This window comes from Carassius auratus, chromosome 34 (genome assembly GCF_003368295.1).
Source record: "Carassius auratus strain Wakin chromosome 34, ASM336829v1, whole genome shotgun sequence".
Lineage (NCBI taxonomy): Eukaryota > Metazoa > Chordata > Actinopteri > Cypriniformes > Cyprinidae > Carassius > Carassius auratus.
In genome coordinates, this window is record NC_039276.1 from 2,711,720 (window position 1) to 2,738,255 (window position 26,536).

The window sequence follows — 26,536 nt, forward strand, 5'->3', positions numbered from 1 at the left end:
TCATTCCTGTAGTTTGTCTCATCTCTGTTGCTAATGAGACCCACTATAGTTGTGTCATCCGAAAACTTAATGAAGAGTTTGGAGTTTTCTGATGGTGTGCAGTAGTGTGTCAGCAGAGTGAAGAGGAGGGGGCTCAACACACATCCTTGGGGGGCCCCAGTGTTCAGTGTGATGGTGCTGGATGTCTTACTGCCGACCTGTACTGCCTGATGTCTTCCAGTCAGAAAGTCCAACAGCCAGTTACACATATGTTTTAAACCAGTGTGTTTAGTGTTGAGCCCCAGCTGGACCAGTTTGTTAATGAGCTGTTGAGAGACGATTGTGTTGAATGTAAAAAAATTGTGTAAAACAGTGTAAAAAATTTTTCTGAATTAGTTCAATGAATTGATTCAAAACTCTGATTCAGTGATTAATTTGTGCCATCAAATAATGTTCACATACACCTATTTTGTGTTTTTTATATATATACATTTATATTAAAATGTTTAGTACGAGAATATGCATTTACATTTGCTGTTTGTGACTGTTGTTATATTGGTGCATTTAAATGATTCATTATTATTATTGCGGTTATTTAGTGCTCGTCTCTCTCTCTCTCTCTCTCTCTCTCTCTCTCTCTCTCTCTCTATATATATATATATATATAACTATTTTTGCTGTATTTTACTTATTGCTTCTTATAATTTTGAATTTATTTGTGAACACTAGCTTTTTAGTTGAAATTATTCTTCTGAATGAATAATTTCCATGGATATACATAATTATCTACAAAACAGGCTACAGAATATTGCTATAATACACCCAGTCCTCCACATGATCAGTAAATAAAGCAGGAATTTGGGTTAAGAGTGCATTTTTAAATTAGTCTCAAAAGCTCCTGGGAGTAGAGCTATGCAGCTATCATTAATGTTAGCATTACAGTTCTGACACATAAATGGCACAGAGAAACACAGATAGTGTGGTCATCCAGCTATTTGAGCACAAATAAATGCTCTGATTACTGCTTTTATTGTTGTGAAGGGCCACTGCAGAGAAAGACAAGTGGGACGACTCGTCCTCTGCTCATCGAGGCATTCGGACCTCCTGTAATTAAGCTAAATCTCACTTATTAGATTCTCTCGAGTAATAAGTAAAGTCCAGCAATTAAAAATGTGTAAAACAGTCAGTATACCTCTCTGCAACAGACAGCATAATTCCTGCTGTAATTACACTATTCATTTAAGCCTATCTAATTCCTGCAAATTGTACTGTATTTTCACTTGCTTAAAACAAGGATGGACTTAATATGAAGTGAGAAGCCTCTAAATCAACAAATCCTTCAAATAAATAATTTTGGAAAAAAGAGAAGCCTCTATGTTAACATCTGATTTGTGGAAAACTAAACATTAAAAGTCTTTGTCACTGAGAATTTTGCAGTATTACACTAGTACACTATTGTTTCCTGCTTTCGCGCTGAAAATTACAGAATGCATAATTTCTTTCAATATAAAATGTTTATCCCGAACTGGAATCTATGGCTCCGTGGGTCTGTGACCCATTGGAGAGCAGAACAGACAGTCATGAATGGCTCAGTGCCTGATTTCACCAGAAAAATCTAATTATTTCCTCTCATTTCCTCTCCATCTTGGAATAACAATTGTATAACAGTCATTTGTGTTAATCTGCATCCCCTCTCTTTCTTATGGGATATCGTACCAGTAGCTCCATCACGTAGAGATTCAAAACATATGACTGGCAGTCGACACACACACACACACACACACACACACACTGAGGCTCTAAAACCTAGTGAGCTGCTTACGTGGGTAGCATTTTAAGATGTTCACAGCGGGAATGCGGTTCCAAAATGCATGATTATGTTGCCTTTCAAGATGCCTTCGTAAGTATGTATTCTTTGCGCAGACCTCAATTCCATAATGCATTTCATTGTGCATATTCAGGATGGTATACAAGGTGGAAAATTTTTATAAAAATATATTAATTATGTCTATTTTATATATATATACAGAATATAATATATAAATAATAGTTTATATTTATACAAATAGATTATAACATGTATATTAAATTGGTTTATAATGAAATTTAGTATAATAAAATTTGTGATTTTTAATTATTTTTTAAATATTTAATAATATCTTTAATTATCATCAATTGAATTCTGTTGAAAATCTCGTTATGCAATCTAATGAAAGTTCTACAATTATGCTGTTTTTTAAAACTCTTCAAGTCAACCCTTGTTTTTTTTTATTTTTATATTTGATCTCTTTTTATTTATTTGTACTTAATATTTCTTCTTGCTTCTTTCTATAAGAAATAAAAACGTAAGACATGTTTTGCACTGTTTGAATGAAAAACAAAATCCTTAATTTTTTTTATACATTAAAAATATTAATAACAATGATAAATATTATAAAATAATTGATAAATATGAAAAATAAATATGAAAAATAATGCAATACTGTAGATATGGTTTAATTCCTACAAAGAAAAAAAAGGGCAACGTCTGATTTTGAATTTGTTATCAGGTATCAAAAACATTAATTATCATATCATAAAATAACAAAATCTTGTGCACTGTGCATAAGTATTGTAATGTGATGCTGTTGCTTATGCAGAGCATCCTGAATCAGCCATGAGGTCCTAATGGTTTGGGTGCACCCTTAGAAGGCAGCTGACTATATAGGCAGCTCACTGGGTTTTTAAAAAGACCATGACTGTGTTGCTCGAACTCTCATATTTATGTCCTATGATTTTGTGCATATAAGAATTATAGAGAATATAAAAGTATTGCCCTTTGTTTGCATAGACATTTGCTGACTATATTTAGGCCATATGCAAATGAAGAGTCTGGTTCCAAATCAAATCATTGGCTGTGACGGCGGCATGAAAAATGGATGGCCGGAGCCTAAAAAAAGTCATTATTTCTGCCGCCTGAGGAATATAAAAGCACTTTGTAATAACTGGATAGCTTTCAGCATGCTATTTTCTGGTGGTAGTATTGCTGATAAACTTTCAAGGAAGAACAATAAGCCAAGTCTTGACTGACAGAATGAAAAAAAAAACACATGTCATTCTCAAACAACTATTCATTCAGAGCCTAAAAGCCATGACTCAGCTGCAGTGATTATAAAGTTTAAGAGCGCTTAACAGATAATGAAGTTTCTTGGCTTCGTTTGAACTCGAAGAACAAAACCAGAAGTCACTGTCACTGAGAGGCCTGTGGATGGTGCTCAAAACCACTCGTTTCTTCACACAATGACCATCAGAAAGTAACACGTCTCTACCCTGAGCATGTCAAGGATGTAACCTAGTTTAGTTCAGGGCTTTTGAGTCTCTACATCCTCATTGTAGTCTGGGTGTGCCTGCCGAATGTTTTATTGGATGTTATAGGTCTGTAATTAGCACCATCCTAACCTCTGCCTGCCCCCAGGCCTGGGAAATCAGCACACTGACTCATACTGTTCAGTTCATCATGCCTTTCCCCCCCAGTCCTCCAGATAACTACCGCTAACTAATTGCTGGAAGACGATCTTGTGTGAGTCCCACTCATGATCGAACCCAAAGGGTGTGTGAATTCAATTAAATACTGTACTATGTACATATGAAATTGGATCCATGTTAAAAGTCAGTACTACATCAAAATGACTTTCTTAAATCATGTTAATGGTGTTTTTGTGGCCGATACATTTTTGCATGTTGACAAAGAATTTTTTTAGCATGTCCCACCTCAGAAATTACATTCCAAATCCCACTTTTTCACCAAACACTTCCAAACATATACAGTACAATCAAATGGATAAAATCATTTTGTTCTCCTTGAATGTCTTGTTTCTCTAGGAAAGAGAAGAAAATGAGAATTTCATGATGACTGTAAAGCATTGGTTCTCAACCAGGCGGCATCAAGATGATTGAAAATAAAACTAAATATTAAATCAAATTAAGACAAAACAAGTAAAAATCAATATTCTTGTTATTTCTTTCATTGAAGAACCAGATATATTATAATATTTTTTGTTTTACTTTATTCAAATATATATACAAAAACGTAATTAATTTTATTTCAGGTTGTAAATATCTCAATATTTCAATTCAAATAATTCAAAAGAAATATATATTTATATAACAGAAAAAAATAATTAAAATAATTAAAAATTCAACAGAAAAATAAATTGTCAAAACCTTTAGCGTTCATTTTATATCTTATAGATATACAAGTAACAATATAATTGGTTCTAATGTTTTGTGACAATGTCATTGACATCAAACATCTTACGTCTTATATTTCTAATGGTTTACAATTTTTATGGTGTTTTTTTGGAGCCTAACAGGCAAGGTCACTATGAATTACACGGAAAAAAGCTTCATAAATGTTCTTCACCTTATGTGCTCCACTGAAGAAAAAAAACATCAAATGGGTTTAGAACAACATGAGTAAATAATGAAAGAGCATAGATTTTTATCTGAAATATACCTTCAGTGTTTACTCTAACAACCTCTATTTGCTCTTTAATGTTGCAGTAATTTGGTGTTTTGCTGCTAGACACCGAGGGGTATTTGGTCCAAAGCAGCCGGGTAAGATCGATGCGTGACAGGCGAGTCTCTCTTTCTCTGTCTCGTATAAAGCCTGCTGAGAGGGAAAGCCAGGGCAACCGCAAAGTACAGTGAACACGCAGTCTCGCTGGAGCCAGAGAGAGAGAGAGAGACAGAGACAGAAAGAGCAAGAGCTCAGACAGGGAGGGAGGAAGAGCCAGATAATGGACACAAAGGCTCTTCCAAAACATAGTCAGCAGCCTACATAGGTGGCACTTTGAAGTGTACAGATACGCTTTAGAGCGTATCAGCCTCAGTTTTGACTTTTGAACACAATGAAGATGGCCAAATTTGTCTTATTTTGTTGAAATATTTTTTTTTTCCATTTAGTTCTGCCCTTCGTAAGCAACAGAAGATACTTGTATGTTTCCCGGTACACAAATTAAGTACAATTTACCTTGATCTTCAAATTCCAAAAGTTTTCACCCCCAGCTCTTAATGCATCTTGTTTCCTTCTGGAGCATCAGTGAATGTTTGAATCTTTTTAAATAGTTGTGTTTGAGTCCCTCAAATGTCCTCAGTGTGATAAGGTGTATCTCAAAATCATAAAGTCACTGCTGGAAAGGGTTCAAATATGCAAAGATGCTGGAAAACTGAAGAATCTGCAGGACCTTAAATATTTTTCTGAAGAATGCTGCTCAGTTTAACTGTTCAGAACAAACAAGGGACTCATGCACAACCATCACAAAACAGAAAGACAGTCGAGGATCATCAGGTAACAGAACACAGTACTAAGAACCAAGGGTTCCCAAACTTTTGAGTGGGGTTATTTTAATAATTTCAGCACTTTTTTTGTCTTGTGGAATAAATGTTAATATCTTTTATGCACAATATCTTATTTAGGACAGTACTAAATAAAAAATAACATGCATTTAGTATGATCTCTCTTATTTTTTGAAAATTACTCATATTTTTCACAGATTCTGCAAGGGGTGCCCAAACTTTCGAACCCACACTGTATATTGCAATGTTAAGGAATTCATGTTTTTTTCATTCAGATATGTAAATCAACATGTATAAATTGTTATTAGTCAATTAATGGGGAGATAATCAAAATTGAATCGGTCTGAAAAAATTAATCGTTAGATTAATTGATGCATCGAAAAAATAATTGCTAGTGAAAGTGAAAGTGAAAAAAGTGAAGTGAAAGATTAAGAAGTGCTAGATTAATCGTTTAAAAAATAATCGTTTATCCCAGCCCTAATTTCTACAACTTCTATGGAAACTGTCCATTCAAGATGGTAGATGAAGTGTTACAAATGATGATAAACATACTTATTAAAAATAAACTATTATACTAAATATTTTGTATTTTTAGACTTATTAGAGAATCGTGCTACTTTAGTCAAATCAATCTAAATGTATTTGCATAGCACTTTTTGCAGTTGCCATTGTTTCGAAGCAGCTTGACGGATAATCATGATCTTAATGTTTATAATATCTTAACATCTTCATGGCTTATAGTCACGTTTAGCAGATTCAAGCTGGATTATAATATAGTTGCAAAGAAGAGAGCACTTTACATTTCTTCCCCCAAAATACCTTCTGGTGCCGAGACATGAACCTGCAACTTTTGAGTTACATATCTAACTCTCTAACCGTTAGGCCACGACTCTCAACAAGCAGTTGAGATTTGTATAGGACTATATCTCACTCTATAACAGCATATTGTCTCTATGCAGATGAAGATGGACATATATATTTATTTACTTAGGGGTCTTCAGTTATGATGCTCCCTTAGAAGGCATCTTCCTGTGTAAGTAGTAGACAGAAAGGTTTTGGAACAGAACTATAGAGTGAATGATATCCGGCCAGCCTGAGTCAGCTCAATATGGACAGTCTCTTCTATGAGCGTCATTCCGGCTTTCCAGATGGCCATGAAGGGTTTTCTAACTGTTATGTGTCAGTAAACATGCTGTTTGTGAGACTGTAACCAATTAAGATCTACTAGAAAAGACTGATATACCAACTCTATCCTGAGGCAGTGCCATTTTAGTGTTATTTACAAACTATTATAGTATTTATTCATATTTTGAATGGTTTTCATTTTTTTGTAACATTATGCGCTTTTATAATTTGTGTATATATATATATATATATATATATATATATATATATATATATATACAGAGAGAGAGAGAGAGAGAGAGAGAGAGAGCTTTAAATAAGATGTATTTCAGTTTTAGTTTCAGTGATTTTAGTACTTATTTTGTTTAGTTAGTAGGTCAGTGCAACATTTTTCAATTAAGTTTTTCATCTTATACTATTTTTTTTGTCACAATATATCTTTTTTTTTTTTTGTAGAGTGACATAAATTTTCACATGCAGTTTATCCAAGTGAAATATATATGTATACACACACAAACACACACACACACACTAAAAAAATCCTGCAGTTCATTCAACTCATAATATACATTTAGAATGTTTTCTAGTTAGTTTCACATTTTATGAAGTATTGCCATCTCACTTTTCTGTGTCCTAAATACTGCTGATGTTGTTTGTTACTAGTGTTTACCTTTTCTTAAAAAAGTATCTTGTTTTTTAGTTTAACTGTAAATTATGAGGAGAGATAGTATAGCTTCCCCAAAACACAGCAAAGGTTGTGTTTAACCTTATAAATCATGTGTTAAGCCGAGCCATAAAGAGCAACCTTGAGAGCGCCAGGTCTCATCTGCAGGAACTGTAGCCTGGAATAATTATATATATCTGAGGCTGATGTCATTCTGCCGATGTGTGGCCGCCCAGCAGTGTGTCTGAGTAAACATAAACGCAGCCTTGATATATTCCATACTCCATAACAGTGTTAGGAAGAGTCAGAGGCCTGCGAATAACAGCATGAAAATGCCAAAAGAAGAAGAATGTGTTTGTAAAAGGTCACGGGTAGCATTCATAAAGCAGAGCTACCCGAGGCGTGCAAATTATACAGTGATGTTTACTGCGGTACCCCTGAGGGACCCTTTTTTCCATGCAAAGAAATTCATAAAGAGGACTAATAAAATGTTCAATCTGTTTAGAGATTGTAATTTGCTGTAAACACTGAATAAACATAAATTAGAATAATTTGACACTTTGAATAAAATGTAAATCGCTTTTACATGGATTTCTGATCATAAAACCAATAATATGTACAGGTCATATTTCATATAAAATAATAATAATAATAATAATAATAATAATAATAATGAATACTGTATATGTATAATATTTTTTTTGGATTATATAAATTTTTTTATCTGTAATGTTTTTTTTATATATATATTTTTGAAATATCCGAGTCTTGTATGTTCACCAAGGCTGCAAGAATACATTAATTTTGTGAAATATTATTTCAAAATTAAAATAATGGTTTTCTATTTTAAAACACTTTAACGTGTAAATATGATCATTTGTTTTCAGGATTCTTTCATCAAGAACATAATTTATTTGAAAATTAATTTATTGACGGTAAATGTATTTAATGTAAGTTTAAAAAGAATTCTAATATAAATTTAAAGTTTTAATATCTTTCTTAAGAAAATTAAAACACTGTTTTTAAGATCATTAAGATCTTAAAATGCATTAATGCATTTTTTGCATTGCACTATTAATTTTAGGACAATCAGCACAGATTACCAGAAAATACTCATTATCAAAATCCATTAAGTTCTCTATATAAATAAATAAATAAACAAACAAACCAATATTATGTATTCAGTCTGTAAAATATGATCAATAAAATGATCTAGTATTTTTTGTACTACCTTTAATGTATGCTGACTTAACTGAACATGATTTAATTTATTTATTTTGTTTGTAACAATGCAAATAGTCTAATATTTCAGTAGGCTACTTTATATTAATGCACATCATTTGTAATACAAATATAAAAATGTATAATAATTTTTTTTTATGTATAGGCTAGTATTAATTTATAATAAGAAATCTTTCCTTTAGATTTTGCAACAAGTAGTCATCGACACACATTAGTTTCATAAGAAAGAAAGGTTTGTTGTAAGATGCTTGAAAGCTGCTTGAGAACAAGCCTAACATTACATTTGCTAGATCGTTAAAATGATACACAAAACACAACCAATACGCAATATAATGGCACATAAACTACACTCTTGTGATTATTACAGTCTATTTTCCTGTTTTACTGCACTGAATATTGCTCTATTACGTCTTTAGATCCATTTGCACTGAAGAATCAGCGATTCAGAGACCTACAAAAGGTGCAATCCAATAAAAATACACCGCTAATAAATCTTTACTATTGTGTGAAGATCATTTCGGTTGAGCAGCTCTCGTTAAAAGATGGTTTACTAAGTAAACTGTAAAAGTCTCTGTCGGTGCAGGACTTGAGAGGTTTTTTTTTTGGAGAACAACAAGCAAGAAAGCTGAACACAATTAGAAACAAAGGAGCCCATTTAAATGCTCTTCTACATTGGGTGCTTTATGGAAATGAGGCTCATTCCTGCTTTGTACATTTGTTAACTTGCTGTTGCCTGAGGCCATAGACATCAACTCTCTCTCTCTCTCTCACACACACACACACACACACACACGGAAGAAGGATGACATATCTGGCTGCTATTCAGTACCCTGCACACGGAGCCGGCTGCTGCAGCTCGCATTGATCTTCTGCAGAACAACAGTACAAAAACACACTGTTCTTCCATCAGTCGCTGTGTGCAAACTGAAGCTGTGAACTCAAATGACTGGCAGATGGAACCTGATCCAGGATCTGTGCTCGAATGCATTGCTTTCTATATCAAACTCCAGCTGTAAACCAGTGTTCTCATTTTAAAGCTATAGTTCACCCAAAAATGAAAATTTCCTCCTCAGATCTGTCACACTTGTCTACTGTTCAAAGCGAGGAGACGAGGGATTCCAGACAGAACTGACTTTAATAATCCACAGGAGAAAACATGTTGCACAATGACGTTCAGAACCGACAAACACAGACTGGGCTAAATACACAGGATAATTGGGAAGACACAAGTGAATGGGATGACTAATTAAACTAAACAAGGACAGGAACAAGAGCAAATGGAAAACCAGGAACAAAGACAGGGGCAAAGGCACCAACAAAAACAGGTCCATGATCCTGACAAGATGTAGATAAGTTCATTCTTTCATCAGAACAGATTTGGAGAAATGTAGCATCCCATCACTTGCTCACCATTGGATCCTGTGCAGTGAACGGGTGCCGTCAGAATGAGAGTCCAAACAGCTGATAAAAACATCACAGTAATCCACAAGTAATCCACAGCACTCCAGTCCATCAGTTAATGTTGTGTTAAGTGGAAAGATGCATGTTTGTAAGAAACAAATCCATCATTAAGACATGTAAACTTAAAAACCATCACTTCTGGCCAAATATGAATCCATAATGATGCTTCCTACAGTGAAGATATTCCCCCTTTTTTTATATCTCACATCAAAATCCATATTTATTTAGATCCGTTTTGAACCGTTTTCACTTGTAAATGGTGCTGAATCTGTGCACATTTCTCTCCTGATTCAGACGATACCATTTTTTCAGTGGAGAAAGTAATATTATGAATAGAGGACTCTTATTTTAAAAATGCGTCCAAAAATACGTCATGACAAGGAAAAAAAACATATATAAAACGCACTGGACTATAAGTCGCATTTATTTAGAACCAAGAACCAAGAGAAAACATTACCGTCTACAGCCGCGAGAGGGCGCTCTATGCTGCTCAGTGTAGACTACAGGAGCACAGAGCAGAATAGAGCGCCCTCTCGTGGCTGGAGACGGTAATGTTTTCTCTGGGTTCATGTCAAATTAATTTTCATAAATAAGTCGCACCTGACTATAAGTCGCAGGACCAGCCAAACTATGAAAAAAAGTGTGACTTATAGTCCGGAAAATACGGTGTATTGGGTAAAAAATGCTAGCCTGAATGGACTGTAAGTCGCTTTGGATAAAAGCGTCTGCTAAATGCATAAATAAATAAATATATATATGTGTGTGTTTCTTAAAAAATCTAACTTACGATAAATGTGTAGACAATGACCATAACTTTGACAAAGCTCTTGTTTTTGAAGGACACACTTAACCCACCTTCAATTAATTAACAAAACAAAATTATATATAAAATATGAAATTTATCTTATTTATTATTGAAATGATATTGATATATGAAACATATTTAAAATTTAAAAATTTAAAAATTGAAATTTAAAAATGTATTTAAAGGTATTTTGTTAAATTATATAAACTATAACTAAAATCTATGGTCATTATGTATACATTTATCAATAATCATGAGATTTTAAGACATTTCTTTAAAAGGTGTTAATATAAAGATATATTTCTTAAAGCTATATGAAATTTTCTTAGAAGAAATAAATTTAAAATATATGAATATTTAATATGTATTATGTAAGGATTTATTTTTTGATACTGACACAGTTTGTATTTTTTCTTCTTACTCATACTAACTCTGCTGGGAAATGCATGAAGCACCTCCATCCTTGAAAATCTGAAAGATGATGGGAGTCCAGTACAAAAGGTTGAGATCCATGGTTCTAGACAGGCCAGATTCAATAAGCGCAATTTCCACAAGCTGAAAATGGCAGAAGAGCGAACGGAAGGAACTGATTGGAAATGTACACAAACTCAGGGCAGGTCTGATTTCCACACTCAGGCTGTAATTCGATCTTGGAGAGACGCAGAGAGGGAGTTTGAACTTTGCAGCTCCGCTGATCTGCTTTGCTCAAGAGCTCATTCCAATCACGCACGTCTGTGGGATAATCAGGTACTTTCACCCTCGTGTCAATCACAATGCACACCTGAATTATTCATAAAACTATATTTTATTTATGTATTTCCCCCGTGCCATTGAAAAAGTTGGAGGAGTCGAGCTCTCTGACAGACAGAGATGCACAGCACCTCGAAAAGCAAGCGAGGCTTTCATCTTTAATACAAGTGCTGGGAGACTGAGGGTGTCTGGGGTCTACTCTTGCCTCAAACACACACACACACACACACACACACACACACACACACACGGGCTCTCATTATTCATTCACTTTCTTCAATAGATCTTCTGGTATTTTCATATGTAAAGCTCTTCAGTGTGATGTCTGGGAAGATCTTTGAAACAGCTCTTGTTTATGTTTCTAGCACAAAAGAAATTGTCTCATTCATAACGTAAACATTTTGTTACGTCTCCCTTCAAAAGCAAATCTTACCTTAAAAAGGGGTAGGGCTATGCAAACTGAATTCCAATAACACCAAAATTAGATTCTTTAAAGATTTTTTAAATCCTTTTTTGCTACAATTTTTTTAATAATTAAAAAATTTGTATGATAATGCAGTTTTATCGATTAATGTATCATTACAGAGTAGTTTTAGAGAAAATATTACCTTACAAGTTTTCTAACATGTTTTAAATTTTGGTTAGTTAGATTGTAGTATGTGGTTTTCATTCTTGTTTCTTATTGTTTGTAGCCAAAACAAAAACTATTATGTTGAAGTACTCAAATTACTCAAATGAAAACAGAAAATTAAAGTTAAATCGAAAAATGTAATAAATGAAATCTAAATAGAAATATTACAAGGATGAAAACTAATGGCAAATTACAAATGGTTAAAGCATAAAATTACTCAAATTTAAATTCAAATGAAAATAAATATATACAAATAAAAGCTAATTCAAAATACTAATAAATATTATAATAATAGTATATAAATCTAAAATAAAAATACCTTTTAATATTTTGTTTTTTTTTTACGATATACACCCTTTCCATTTAAAAGGTTATTCATTCTTAAATATCTGATTTAGTGCCATTTAGTTAGATTTTAAAAGTGGGAAGCAACAATGAAGACACTACATTATTCAAAAGTAAAGTAACTTAATATTGTAATGTGTTTTTTTATGAATTATTCAAATTATTTTTATTTTTGCTTAATGCAGTATTAGTCTGATGAAGCAGATTGTTAACTTTCAGATTTAAGTGATGAGTGATTTAAATAATATTGTGTCAAAAATAACAATACATTTGGTTCTGGATATTGGTTACACTTAAAGCTGCAGTCGGTAACTTTTGACGCTCTAGCGGTTAATAAACAGAACTGCTTGCGTCTTGCGGAAGAACATCGTAGCCGGATCTACTTCTCTCTGTTTATGTCTATGAAGAATCACAAAGGTACTGGGTTACTCCGCCGCGGTACCCCCGAAGCAATCTAAAATAGTCTGAATATAAACACTTATTATAGGTGCACCCTAGTGATTCAGGACAGGCTAAAAACACGGTTTGGAAAATGGATTCATGGTGTACTCGCTCATTATAGACATTTTTCTACATTTTGAACACAAACAAAGTTACGGACCGCAGCTCTGATTGGTTATTTTTTACCGGGAGCGATGGATTTTCTGCAAATGGCAATAGGACACTGGGAGGAGCCAGAGGAGCTTGATTTTTACACAGATTATCTGTCTCATATTCTACTGTCAGGACATAATGACAGCTTTAACAAATATGTAAAAAATATATTTTTACAAAAGTTACCTATTGCAGCTTTAAAGGGATAGTTCAACCAGAAATGAATTACATTAATTACTCACCCTTTCGTGGTACTCTCATGAACGAGCGTCAAAGAGTAGAGTATACAATAGATACAATAGAGTAGAAATTGTTGAATAGAGTGATTATTTTTGTTTTCTTTGCACACAAAAAGTGTTCTCATAGCTTCATAAAATTCAGTTCAACCGATGATGTCACATGGACTATTTTAACAATGTCCTTACCATCTTTCTTGGCCTTAAATGTGGTTAAGTTGATGCTGGGTCAGAAAGCTCTCGGATTTCATCAAAAATATCTTAATTTGTTGAAGATGAACAAAGGTCTCACCAGGTTTGGAATGACATGAGGGTTAGTAATTAATGAAAAAATTATTTAATTTTTGGGTGAACTATCCCTTTAAGCATAGTAATATATAAACAATCAGTAACAGATAAAAAAATCTGTCAATCTCTACAGATTATGAATGGGATTTTGGATTTTATTCATATAGGCTGATGTTGCATTCAATGAATATAAACTACAACATTCCACGAAAGTGTTTCTATTACTTTCAAAGAGAGGAAAAAACATAGAGAGATTGATTGTGTTAGTCAAAAGAGCATCATCCCAGTCTGTGAAAAGTGTCCATACTCAGAGTGCAAGATAAAACAATGTAATTCCATCGGTAAGATAATAACTCCCTTATCACAAGTGTATCTCATATATGTTATACCACACAGCACACAATTGCTATTCAGCATCTGTCATGTTTGAGCTTTAACGGAGGCTTCCATTGCTGACTGGCAGCTCCCTCACAGACAGAATGCGTGCGGTCTAAATTTAGACTGGTGTCTGTGTGGGTTCAGACAGTGAGCGTGTGTCACCCAAAGATGATTAAACCATCATTCATGCCAGAGAAACGCAGTCCAACTGAACAACCCGAGCAGTCAGAGTTTCCAGACAGCTGATAATCAACGAAAACCCCTTCATTGTTTACCACAAAAAAAGTGCTCAGAGAAAGATTTACTCATGAGGGTGCTGCTCAGTATTAATTAGAAGTGTAACAGCAGCAGTTTGGTATCTGGGATATTAGGCAGATGTGCAGTGTCCGCGGTGCCCTCCGTGTGAACAGAGATGTGGCGTTTAGAGAGGAGCATCTAATGACGTTCCCTTTCTAGTGGTGGTTGGGTTTGCTGCCTGCAACCCGATTCTGTCAAACATCACAACCATTTCAAGGCATTACCTCACCGGATGATCCCGCGAGAGACCCACACTGGGTTTCATTGCGTTCCTGAAGATTAATTGTGGATTTCGTTTTGAAGTCTAGCTGTTCTTTTTTTATTCATTTACTCTCTGACTTGTGGGAACCTAAAACTTCCTGCCAATATTTGTGTTCGATTTGAATTGAAGTAGGGATGCAGAATTACATTTCTAATTGGAAATTTAAAAATGAATTAAAATTCACAACTTTATTTATAGCTACTGTAAATAAAAAAGCGATAGATCTGTTCTAAACATCAACAGTAACTTATAAACTTTGATGCAGTGGGGACAGTTATATTCTCTTTGCTAACAACTGATGGCTAATTTAGATTTATAACAAATGATCTGCCAGTTTTAACGTGACTGGCGCATCAGTCCATGCAGCTACAGAAGACAGCACCAGTTAGCATGCTAGTCATTCCTATCTGATGGACTGACTGTTGCAGCTTGGTTGTCACTAGTGCAGATATTAGCATACGGCTGTCTTGCAGAACAGGTTTTTCCAGTCATATGAAAATTGGTTTCCATAGAGGTGCAGATGGGGGTATGGGGGGGGGTCTTTTCAGACAAAAAGAAGCATTAAGCACAGATTTTATATATTATAAGCAGTGCTAGTCAGATATTGGTCAGAATGATTAATCATGAAATATTTATCCGCACTGGATGATAACCAAATTTTTATGACATAATTAATTAAAGGTGAGTCTTGTGCAACATGTTGTAGCATTTAATTAACCATCAGCTATCTTTTTTTAATTATTTGCCATGTTTCGCCATTTATCCTATTAAAAAAGACAATTCTAAATACAGTAACATATGTATATAAAATGATTCAATCTAATTAAAAAATACATTAAAAAAATCATTATTTGTATATGTTTATGCTTATTTTCAGTGGAATTAGCTTAACAACCTGTGACAGAGAACTATTGCATAATTGTCTTTGTACCAAACCTGCCTTAAAAAGCAATAATAATAATAATAATAATAATAATAATAATAATAATAATAATATATATATATATAATTCATATGTAATTCTTTTTTTTTTTTTATATGTATATAACATGAACACTTGTGTCATTTCATGTTTGGGAAAACATGTCATTGCACTGATATAAAAATAAGATGCCTTTGAAAATAACATGATTAAGTCACATCATAAACTTCAAAGCAATCATACTTCATCCGGATCATTTTTCCTCTCTTTTCCCTCTCTTCTTCCGCCCCTCTTTCTCTTTCAGTTTTTGCATGTATGTTAAGCAGCACTGAGTTTGGTACACAGACATACTGAAGTAATTCCAGACTTTGATAAATTAGATCTACACAATTAAAATTTATTATTAAACCACAAAAGGCTTCACAATGAATGGACAGCGCTCTGTTCTATCTGTCAACAAAACCAACTCCAAACACCAGGAGAAACTGATCTATACATCTGAGTGTGCTTCACTTGCAAAGTGCATTCAGAACACAAAGCACCTTGGATTCATTTTATTTTCCTACTTGCGTAATTCTAAATGCAAACAGGAGCGAAAGAAATTAAATCTTTGCAGACTTTGCATTCTACATTATGAAAATAGGCAACAATTTACTGACACGATGATGGCGGTTAGATTAACATTCATAGATGATCAAACAGAATTAAAACAACAAACATATTTCACTACTATGATCGTAGCAATTAGGGCAAGTACTGCAAACCCTGACCAGAATGGTTCTGAATTAGAGAAGGATATTTAAAAGGCAGTGTAGGTTTTATTAATGCATCTCTTTTATGCTTAAAAACAAAAAACTGTCTGTGTTGTGACATCCGCTGTGACGGCCTTCCAGACGCAGAGATAAACTGTCACACCTTTAATGATGATGGCTCTCCATGCTGCTCTGTTGAATTTCAGTGAGAGAGCAGTAATTAACTCTAGACAGATTGAGAGGTTTATAAAACATGAGTTCTATCAACGCACAATAAAAATAACTGAGCTCTACATTTTCTAAAGACAGTGCTAAGGTGTTCTGGGGGGTTGCCAGGGGGTTGCTAAGTGGTTGTTGGTTGTTATGTTGTTGCTAGGTGGTTTTTAGGGTGTTCCCCATAATTGCTCCAGGTCAGTGATTATTTTAACTTTGCAAATCTGATTATTCTTATTTTTTCCTTTTGTAATATGTCATATATATATATATATATATATATATATATATATATATATATATATATATATATATATATATATATATATATATATATATATATATTATTATTATTATTCTGCTTTATTGTCTGTAAAGTGACCTTCCATGTTAGAATGGAGCAGTGTTCCTTTAATACCAGTGAGCTAATATTATAGTTTTTATTAATATGTTTAATAAAAAAAATCTTTTTTAATTTTAGTAAAAACAATTTTTGCATTTTTGTCATTTTCAGTACATTTGGGGTTGTTTTATATATGTATATAGTATTTATTGATTGCTCATTTCTAAGATATCTAAAATCTAAATAATTAGGATAATAAAAAAATTTATAAAATGATATATATATATATGTATGTATATGTATAGAGAGAGAGAGAGAGAGAGAATATATTTCCTATAGTGTTGCTAAGCCACTGCCACTGAAAATAAGCGTAAAAAGCACATACAAATATAGATCTTTCATGTTCATTTTTAATTAAACTGAACTGTTTTATATCTGTACTTCACATTAATGTATTGATAATTGTAATTTTTCTTGCTTCAGCAAACATTTTTTTTTCCAAGAGAGATACAAGTGATGCTGCTTAAGAATTTGGTCAAAAGAAGGTAATTAAAGAAAAGAAAGAAGGCAGTATAATTTTCTCCTATTAAAAAGCAATAGCACACCTCCCCTAAAAAACAAAACAAAACAAAACAAAAATACACAATATGTAAGGCATCTTTTATGTCTGTACCACAAACAATGCAGAGAAGTTTGTTTAAATCCATAACTCCAATATAAGCAATAGTATAATGCTAGATAGAAAGCAGCGCTGAGGTGTTTGAGAGCTGACAGTGAAATGCACGTGGCCTTCTCAATCAATAACCCTCATGCCACATCACGCGGACGTCAAACATGCTGTATGAAAGCATCAAATCATCCGCAGCAGGGGAAATGGAAGAGCAGTGGGTCATGGTGACATATTATCCATCATTTCATATGTGTGGGTGTTTGTGTTTGCTCAGTATGCCATGTAATTGCATGATGCTCGCTCAGAAAAAAGCAGTGCACTCTCTCTTAGACTCATAATAGACAAAGACTAGGACTGAACATTCCATACAGGTGTCATGGCAACCGGTCATGGCTGAATCTCAGCATATGAGAGAGAGAGAGAGAGAGAGAGAGAGGGAGAGGGAGAGAGAGAGAGAGAGAGGGACTGATGAGACTCATCAAAACACTGCTGGTCTCTAATTTTTCTCTAAGAGTCTTTCTGTCACCAACAAAAAGCTTCTACTGACTGAATAAGCATCTCAGTTCAACTGATGGTACTATTAAATAAACAGAGACGGGCAGATTCTAGTCTAGAATGACAGACTGCTCTGTTTGAATGTTTAAATACACGTTCAGTGTATAAAAGACATATGTTTGACAATGACAATAAAAATAACTATTCTCAATGACCAACCATTTCATTTGTGATAATATAGTTGGAATCAAAAGTTGTGTGTTACATTCATTTTAATATTAATAAGGCCCAGAATGTACTATTTTGTACATATTATATAAGTATTTGTATGTATAATATTATATATAATATTTTGAATAATTAGAATTTTTAACATTTTATATTTACATATCAGAAATGTTTTTATAATTTTATAGGCTGAAAAAATCTGATTATACAATGTTACATATGAACTGATGTACATTTACAATTATGAAAATATATAGAATAAATCAGAGAGAGAGAGAGAATTAAATATATAACAAAAATTTAACATTAAGCATGACTTTTTTTCTCTATGCACACACACACACACACACATTATTTATATTCATTATTTTTTATTAATTGATTTATTGACATAAAAAATATGATGCTAAAAACAACTATTTGCTGGGTCAGTACTACTTTAACTACTGGCCCAACAGGCCCAGTCCTACATTTTATAATGGATGTTTGAAGAGGTAGCGGTGCAGTTTAATATACCATGCATCTGAAAGAATTCCAAAACCGGAGGCAGAAATGTAAGCATGGACCCGTGCCTATTAAAACACAGCCCAGAACTGAGGGTGCAGGAAGCACCCTTTATGTTTCACTTCACTCCCACAGTATTGCTGCAGGCAGCAGGCTGGAAACGGCTTTGTTTCTCCTCATTGCGTTTGCTCTGTATATCAGAGACAGATTACTGCATTCTTTCTTACGCTCATTGTTTTTTCTTCCCTTTTCGGTCTGTTTCCTGAAGGCATGCATGCATGTTGTGGTTCAAAGTGCACTCATCAATCAAACCGACGCTTCTATCTGTCCACCAGCTGCTGGTTTACCTCTTTCACCAGGGCATGAGCTTCCTTGACCTTTTACAAGGTGCTGTACAAGTCCATATGAACAGATTGCCAGCTCACATTTATATGCACAATACAAAAGGGAAGCAAATTGATATGGCTGCATGCATGTAAGTGCATGTGTGAAGAAGTCATGCAGAGAGAGACAGAACGCCGGGCTGTTATCAGGGAAAACGGCGCACCACCTCTCCTGTGAATCTTTAATGGACGGGATCCTGTGCTCTGGCAGCATTGCCATCTGTGCACGTGTAAGAGCCATGCATGGAAGATTTAGTTATTCAGCCTCTCCTAGCAGACTGGAAATCCATTCTGTAAATGTTGCCGTATCCTTTGAGTGTGTCATATAGAGTAATTAAATCATGTTCCCACGGGGAAGATTTGAAAGCATAAACAGATGCAGTCAGGAGTGGTGTGAACCTGAAGCTCTTGGATCATGATCTGAAAACATCTGAAAGATGAATGTGCACGAGTCGTGATTAAAGCCATAGTTCACTCAAGACATGTACATTCAACAGCCTTGTGTCAATGAGAGCCATATTATTTTCTTTCTTCCTTGAAACACCAAAATGTAAGTCATTATTCACTGAAATATTCCTCATTATTTTCATTTATCATAGGGTTAATTTCTCAATCAGTAGCCTATTTTTAAAAAATCAGTCTTGTTTTCTGGTGAAGTTATCTAGACATCAATAAAACAAGATACTAGTTTATTAAATGGATTTGTTTAAATTTAAAAAGTATTTGTAATTAGATTATATGACATTTTAACATTACTTGTATCAGACTACAATAAACATTTTATTGGTTAGTTACATACTATTCACACAATATTATAGAAATATTTTTTATTTCATCATTTATTGATTTTCCTTAATACACCTTTATATTCTCCTTTCTAAAATAGCCTACTAGTTATAAACATATATAAAGTCTTCCAGTTTTGTGGACATTCACACAGAGATCAGTCACTAGTCGGGTGTTTTCTCAACATTTCAACCTTGCATCAACTACTGATGAACACATTCATATTTATTTGAATCATCACTCAATGTGTTATTTAACCATGTATTACTATGTCATTTAAAGGCTTTTTGTGTGTGTGTGTTGGTGTGTGTGTCTTATTTACACGTAATGCAGGGATTCCCCAACTTTATTTTAACTTACATTTTTATAATTTAATTTATTATTAGCCTTTCATTAAACTTACAAACCCCCTAAAGTTCCTTCATGAACCCCACTTTGACAAACCTTGATGAAGGTCAATGTTATAAACGAGTTAGGTAAAATGTTATCACTAAGTTTTAAAAATGTAGACTGATTATGTTCCTAAAGTAATGTAATGTTACTAACCGCGAGTTTTGTCATGCAATTCGGAATCAGTAATGGACTACAATTTGTAAATGATCTACCCAGCTCTCTCTCTCTTCCAGATTTAATTAATTCTGTCAAAAAAGAGAAATAAAAAAATGTGAAGATTCAATTTGGGAGGCTAAGAACATTGAACATTGACTTTTGAATATTACATTTTGTTGAATGTTTGTTCACTGTACATTAAGTCTTAATGAAATCTATAAAACATCATCTTTTATGTTATTATTATGGTGCTGTTTTCCTAATGAATGTTGTTGTATTTTGTTTAAAGCGCTATATAAATGAAGGTGACTTTACTTGACTTTTCATGTTTTTAACTGTTCGTCACTGTCACTTTTGTTGAATGGAAAAGAGCAGCTCGGACTTTCTGTCAAATGTCTCATATTAATAACGTAGTCCAAAAACAGCAAGACAGTATGTGAGTATTAACAACATTTCCATGTTGGACGGCACTATTTCTGAAGTATGTGTGCATGATATTATTATTGAATACATATTTCTGAAGATGAAAGTAAGTCTGTGTATACAGTAAGACTGTGTGGGCAGATTTTACAGTTCTCAGAAAATGATCCCAGAGGAAAAACAAACCCTGACGAAATGTCCTCATCCCCACTCAGAAAAAGAAGAAAAAAGCCAAAGGTATAAAATAAAGTGAGTCTGTGGAAATTATAATAAAAAGAACATTTTCTAAAGAAATATCTATACAAAACTCACTGCTGCAATGTTATTGAGTCCTGGCTGTTTGCCATGGCAGTGCCATGCTGTTGCTTGGGTGGTTTGTTAACAACATATTTGTATGCAGTCGTTAGAGTGCTTGTTAGCATGTTGCTATGCAGTTGTTAGGTTGTTCTGGGTGGTTGCTAGGGTGTTGCCACACACTTCTGGTTTTCTTAGTGGTTGCAATGCACATGCATTTCTGAGCAGTTATCAGCATATTGTTATGTGGGTGCTGGTGTGTATTGGCAACGTGTAATCCGTCATATAAGAAATAGTAATACTGATGCTTGTCTTAGCAAACACAATTAGCATTCTTTAAGCATAACAGATGCTTAACAGAAGTGGTCATGGTATTCCCTATGTTATGGGAACCAATGTCCCCACAAGGATAGCAATACCAGTAGTTTTCAACATTGTGTTGACATTTAATTTTTTTTTTGTTCCCATGAGGAAACAAGCTTATAAATACAGTTTGTACACATAAAACATGGAAACCCAACATGTGTGTGTGAGTGTGTTGTGAGTGTGTGTGTGTGTGTGTGTGTGTGTGTTTGCTCATGCTGTGCAGCGCTGCCATTCTCAGCTGGTCTCTTCTTGATGTCAAAAGAAGCTGGTGGATTTGCAAGTTCATAACAAGCTCCAGCGACACATTTAGACCCACAATCTCTCTCTCTCTCTCTCTCTCTCTCTCTCTCTCTCTCTCTCTCTCGCTAATATTGAATACAGCTTGGCCTCTATGGACCAATTTTTTCCCAATCACCTTCTCCAGCTCACACTGCTACAGTATTTAATCAGTTAAACTGTCACACAGTTATGCCATGAGTGTCCCTGAAGATCACAAGCCAGCTACAAACTCACTCTAGTGAGCGACAGATGAACAATCAGTCTATCAGACGTGATTTAATTCAGCAGGTTCAACGTATGACAGAAGAATGAATCGGAGCTGCCTTTAAAGCCATCATGAAATCAAACATTTCACAGTCCAATCAATTCACAAAAAAGCCCAGCACCTCGAAAATAAATCTCAGCTGATTAGCAAAAAAGGTCTAATATTACTTAATTTGATGATGCTGGGTTTGAAAATATAAATATTTTTTTGTATCATGGAGGCCTACATTTATTTATCTTTTTCCAAAAAAGATCATTTTTAAAATAAAAAATAAATGAAAATAAATAAAAATCTAAAAACCAACTGAGAATTAAACAAATCGTTGTACTCGGGCTCTCGTTGAATCAGGTCTTTTTGGCGATTTTCTTCTGATTAAGATATAATGCAAGACTTATTCACCTTTTGATTGCTGAAAGCAAAAAATGCTATGAAATGCATCATATATTTGGAAAAGTGATGTACAGAATAAAACAGGCACTATTTTTTGGAATCAGCACCCAAAATTTGTTAGTATTGGATTTCAATAAGCAAATATGTTGCAGGGTGGAAAAGAAAATAAAAGAAAAGAAATTTAAATATTCCCAACCTTTATTATTCACAAAAAATGTGTCACATTACAGAGCTAAGATGGATTGCAAACTGTGACTTCATGTTGACTCGAGGGCATTTCTCCAGAAAGACAAATGACTGATGGCCCTCATCAATTACTAATCTGAACAGAGACACGATAAGCACCAAATCAGCTGAATTCAATGAATGCATGCTCAATCTCGAGCTAAAGAGACCTCAGAACAGCTACATTGGTTGTTGCCATAAAAATCAAGCAACATTGTCTTTGTATTGATATCCAATTTGCATTAGCAATGCAGGAGCTTTTGTGTTACTGGGTTTGATTCCCAGTGAAGCCTGTAAACCATTTTGGATAAAAGCTTCTGCAAAATGCATAAATGTGACAAGACTGTCACAGCAGTTGTGCTATATTTCTAACCAAGCAAACAATGTACAGGTAATCACAAACCACTTCTGAGAGTCAAGAACGAAACGAATGAAATAGGAACGAAATAATTTATCAAAAAATCAGTTTGCTTACCTTCAATGCAGAATGGGACAGTCTTTAATATTCTGCAGAAAAAAAATACATTAAATAAAGGTGTATTAAAACCAAAATTGTCCATTACAACCATTAATAATGTTATGATTACAGGAAAAAGAGTTCAGCATGACTGCAACCTGGATTTAATCTAACATTTTTTTTAAACCATCATTCTGCTTGCTTATTATTTTTTTCCTCCCTTCGATAATGGGAAGGAGCAGCCATTACAACAATGGCAGTAGAGTGGGCCGACGCGGACCCTTTACAAATGCTGCCTCATTACTAGAGGGAGTGTTCCCAGGGGAGGAGGGCAAAGCAGAGCACTGCCTGACACAGCTGCATATTCTCAGGGAGAGATGTGATGGCAGCCTGCCTCCTCTCTGGAGCTCTGGTTCACTGATTTTCATTGCCAGGAGAACAGGGTTGTGAGAGGGGTCACACACATCATTGCCATACAGATGTCCCTCATGTGTGTATATATATAATATATATATATATATATATATATATATATACACACACACACACACACACACACACACATATACGTGCTTCATGGTTATAGTACATGTATACAATGTACAAGAAGTATGCATGTGCAATAAGTCCCAATTGATCTATTTTTTTAATTACTATTGTTGTTTTGTTGTTGTTTTGTTTGTTTTTTAAATATAAGGCCTGCTGATAAAATATCTTCATTTAAAAAACAGTCTTCAGAGGTAATGTTACATATATTGACTGACAGTCTTGAGGGTCTTCTATGTGATATCATTTCCTGTTTTATACTTATTTCCCCTCACATGACAACACGTCTTTCTGTTTGTTGGTTCATAACTTGACTTTTTGTTTGCTTACAAAAATTGTCTTATTATATAACATTAAAATATATTAAAACAAAACAGCTTACTGATTAAAATTATAATGCCAACATTTAATATATATATATACAGAATTCACGTTATTTTGCATGAATTGCAGTTTTTAATGTATATTTAAATATTTTTGGACATAATAGCTTACAGTAACAATATACGTAATAAAATGCATAAAAAGTAATGCATTGTTATTAATATTACTTTAACAGTTTTTCAAGCATTTTCAGTGTTTAGTCGATAAAAATATAAGAAAACGGTAAATAAGAAATAATTAATACAATAATAATAATAAAAATTCTGCAAGTTGGCAATCAAACACTTAAAATATAATCAGGAAAAAATACATATCGATCGATATAAAATTATTGCAAGGACCAAACTGTAAGAATAAGACGACTTTATTGCGTCCATTCAAAACTGACAATAGAGAAATAACGGGAGACTTACCATTCATTCTGATAAATCACCATCAGATGATCGCGCGCTGTCTCCTCTTTCATCATATACTGTACGCGCGAGATAAAATCATACACACGTCGCAGATTTTACTGTTTGCTTTATAGTGGAACACTGGATTCGTGCAGAACCGGCATCTGCCGCAGCTACACCACTGACATGAACGGCAAGAGCCGACAGAAGAAACAATGGTGCAGGCGAGCCCACGAACTACCAATCTACTACTGCCAAGGCTTTGATCATGAATATTAATTAGGTTGTGCTGACGCTATTGAGCTTTCTTCCAATGCAGAACGCTAGGCTTATGAATATTAATTAGGCGGTGTTGCCGTTCTATTTTTATCGTCCAATGGCACGGCTCTGCTCTTGAATATTAAGAGAACGGTATTAACCGTAGTAGGATTCGTAAAGTGTCTGCAGTGGGGATTGAGCGTGAGCCAGCGGCCACTAGAGAGCCACACAAGTGTCTTCCGGAGGGATTCGGGGATTTCTCAGGCTGCTCGGTCTCCTGGGTTTCGGCCAATTTAATTGTTCCACATAAAAACACGATGGGTGTGTGGCAGGGTGTTCAAATGGGGTTGTGCGGGATGTTGATGATAAATGCATTGTGTAGTGCGTTAAAAAAAAAATCAACCCGCTTGGAAAGGCAAACTCAGAATATTTTGTAAATAAAAAAATACATATTTTTTAAACAGGATTCTTATGATGACACTGTATGCCATTCCCACTGAGCTTAACGCACCTAATAATTAAATGCAAATAATACAAATTAATGATTACTGAAAGCATAAAATAAAATAAATACATAATTAAAAAAACATCTTAATTTAAATTATATAACATTAAAACAATATATAGGATATAATAAAAACATAATCTCTCTCTCTCTCTCTCTCTCTCTCTCTCTCTCTCTCTCTCTCTATATATATATATATATATATATATATATATATATATATATATATATATATATATATATATATATATATATATATATATATATCACTGTACATTTTGATTAACTTGACAAACTTTTGATCAAGATGTGATGTGACTAATTCTGTGTGACTTTAGTGACAATTTTTACTGGTTGTTAAATACTGACATCTGGTGGCAGGTTTGAGGAATTGCACAGACACGATTTTTTTCAAGAAAGAGTATATTTCCCCAATGTAATGTGCCAGTAACGTAATAAACCAAATACTGTGGTTGTTTCTCTCTCTTTCTGTCATATTCCGTTCACTTGATAAGGATTGAGTCTTTCCAGCTTTTCAAAGTCTGATGGCTCAGAAAAGTTACAGCACACTTTTTCACCACCAGCCATATTAATTGAGATTTGAGGTATGATATATAGTTACAGACAAAGGTTTGTTCAAATATACTGATGTGGGAATCAAATCAGTGTTAACTAAAACAATTTAAGGTTAACTGTAATAAAACAATTTTATTTAGCTTGAGGTTTCAGTTAAACTTGAGTTTTTGAAATAAATAGATTTACTAAAAAAAATATATATATATATATATTTCAAAATATTAATAAAACACAATAAAACACAACAAAATTATGAACACTTTTAAATTACAGTGAAATAGAAAATGTGATATGAAATATAAATTATAAATAAAAGCTATAAGATTATATCAAATACTGATTCTTGTGCTATCAATGTTGAGATATTCTGAAATATCTAAGATGAGACAACATGAATGTTGGAATTTTTGCCAAACAATATATTATTCTTTTATTGACACGTGTTTATGTTTTAACTGATTAACCATCTCATTAAATGATTTAAGAATAACCATTAGGGTAAGGACTGGAAATAAAGCTGATTTGGGGGTTTAGGTGCATTCTGACTAATCCATAAACAACACACTACAATTGACTCAAATTCCCAGCGTAGGATTTAGTGTGAAGAGCAGCTGTCAAAATATTTGGAAGATCCGACCACCTCAGAGAAAACCAGTGTTGAGCTGCTGCAAGAGCTTTAGAAGCACAGCAGCTGTGGTCAAAGAGTTCTCGTGTGTTCTGATTGGTGGATGATGATGATGATGATTGGATAAAGTCTAGAGCAATCAAATAGTGAGAGAGTGATCTGCTCACCTGGTAATGTTCGGGAATGTTTCGACATGGAAAGCAGTTCGGAATGGAAATATTGATAATTTATTTGTTAACAACATACTTTTCATATCTTAAAATCAGGAGATGTTATGAAATTAGAGAACTAAGCCAATAGTAGCACTGGCTG

At 33.9% G+C, this 26,536-nt stretch overlaps 1 protein-coding gene across 1 annotated transcript in view; it reads right to left on the reverse strand.

Moving 5' to 3' along the window:
• The window catches only part of LOC113052939 (cysteine/serine-rich nuclear protein 3-like), a 45,303-nt gene extending 20,811 nt beyond the window's left edge, over positions 1-24,492 (reverse strand). The window contains exons 1-2 of the mRNA XM_026217435.1: positions 24,279-24,492; positions 22,954-22,985 (exon numbers count right to left, since the gene is read on the reverse strand). The gene's annotated coding sequence lies outside the window, so the exon portion shown is untranslated. The remainder of the gene's footprint in view (positions 1-22,953; positions 22,986-24,278) is intronic.
• Positions 24,493-26,536: the final 2,044 nt, after the last annotated feature.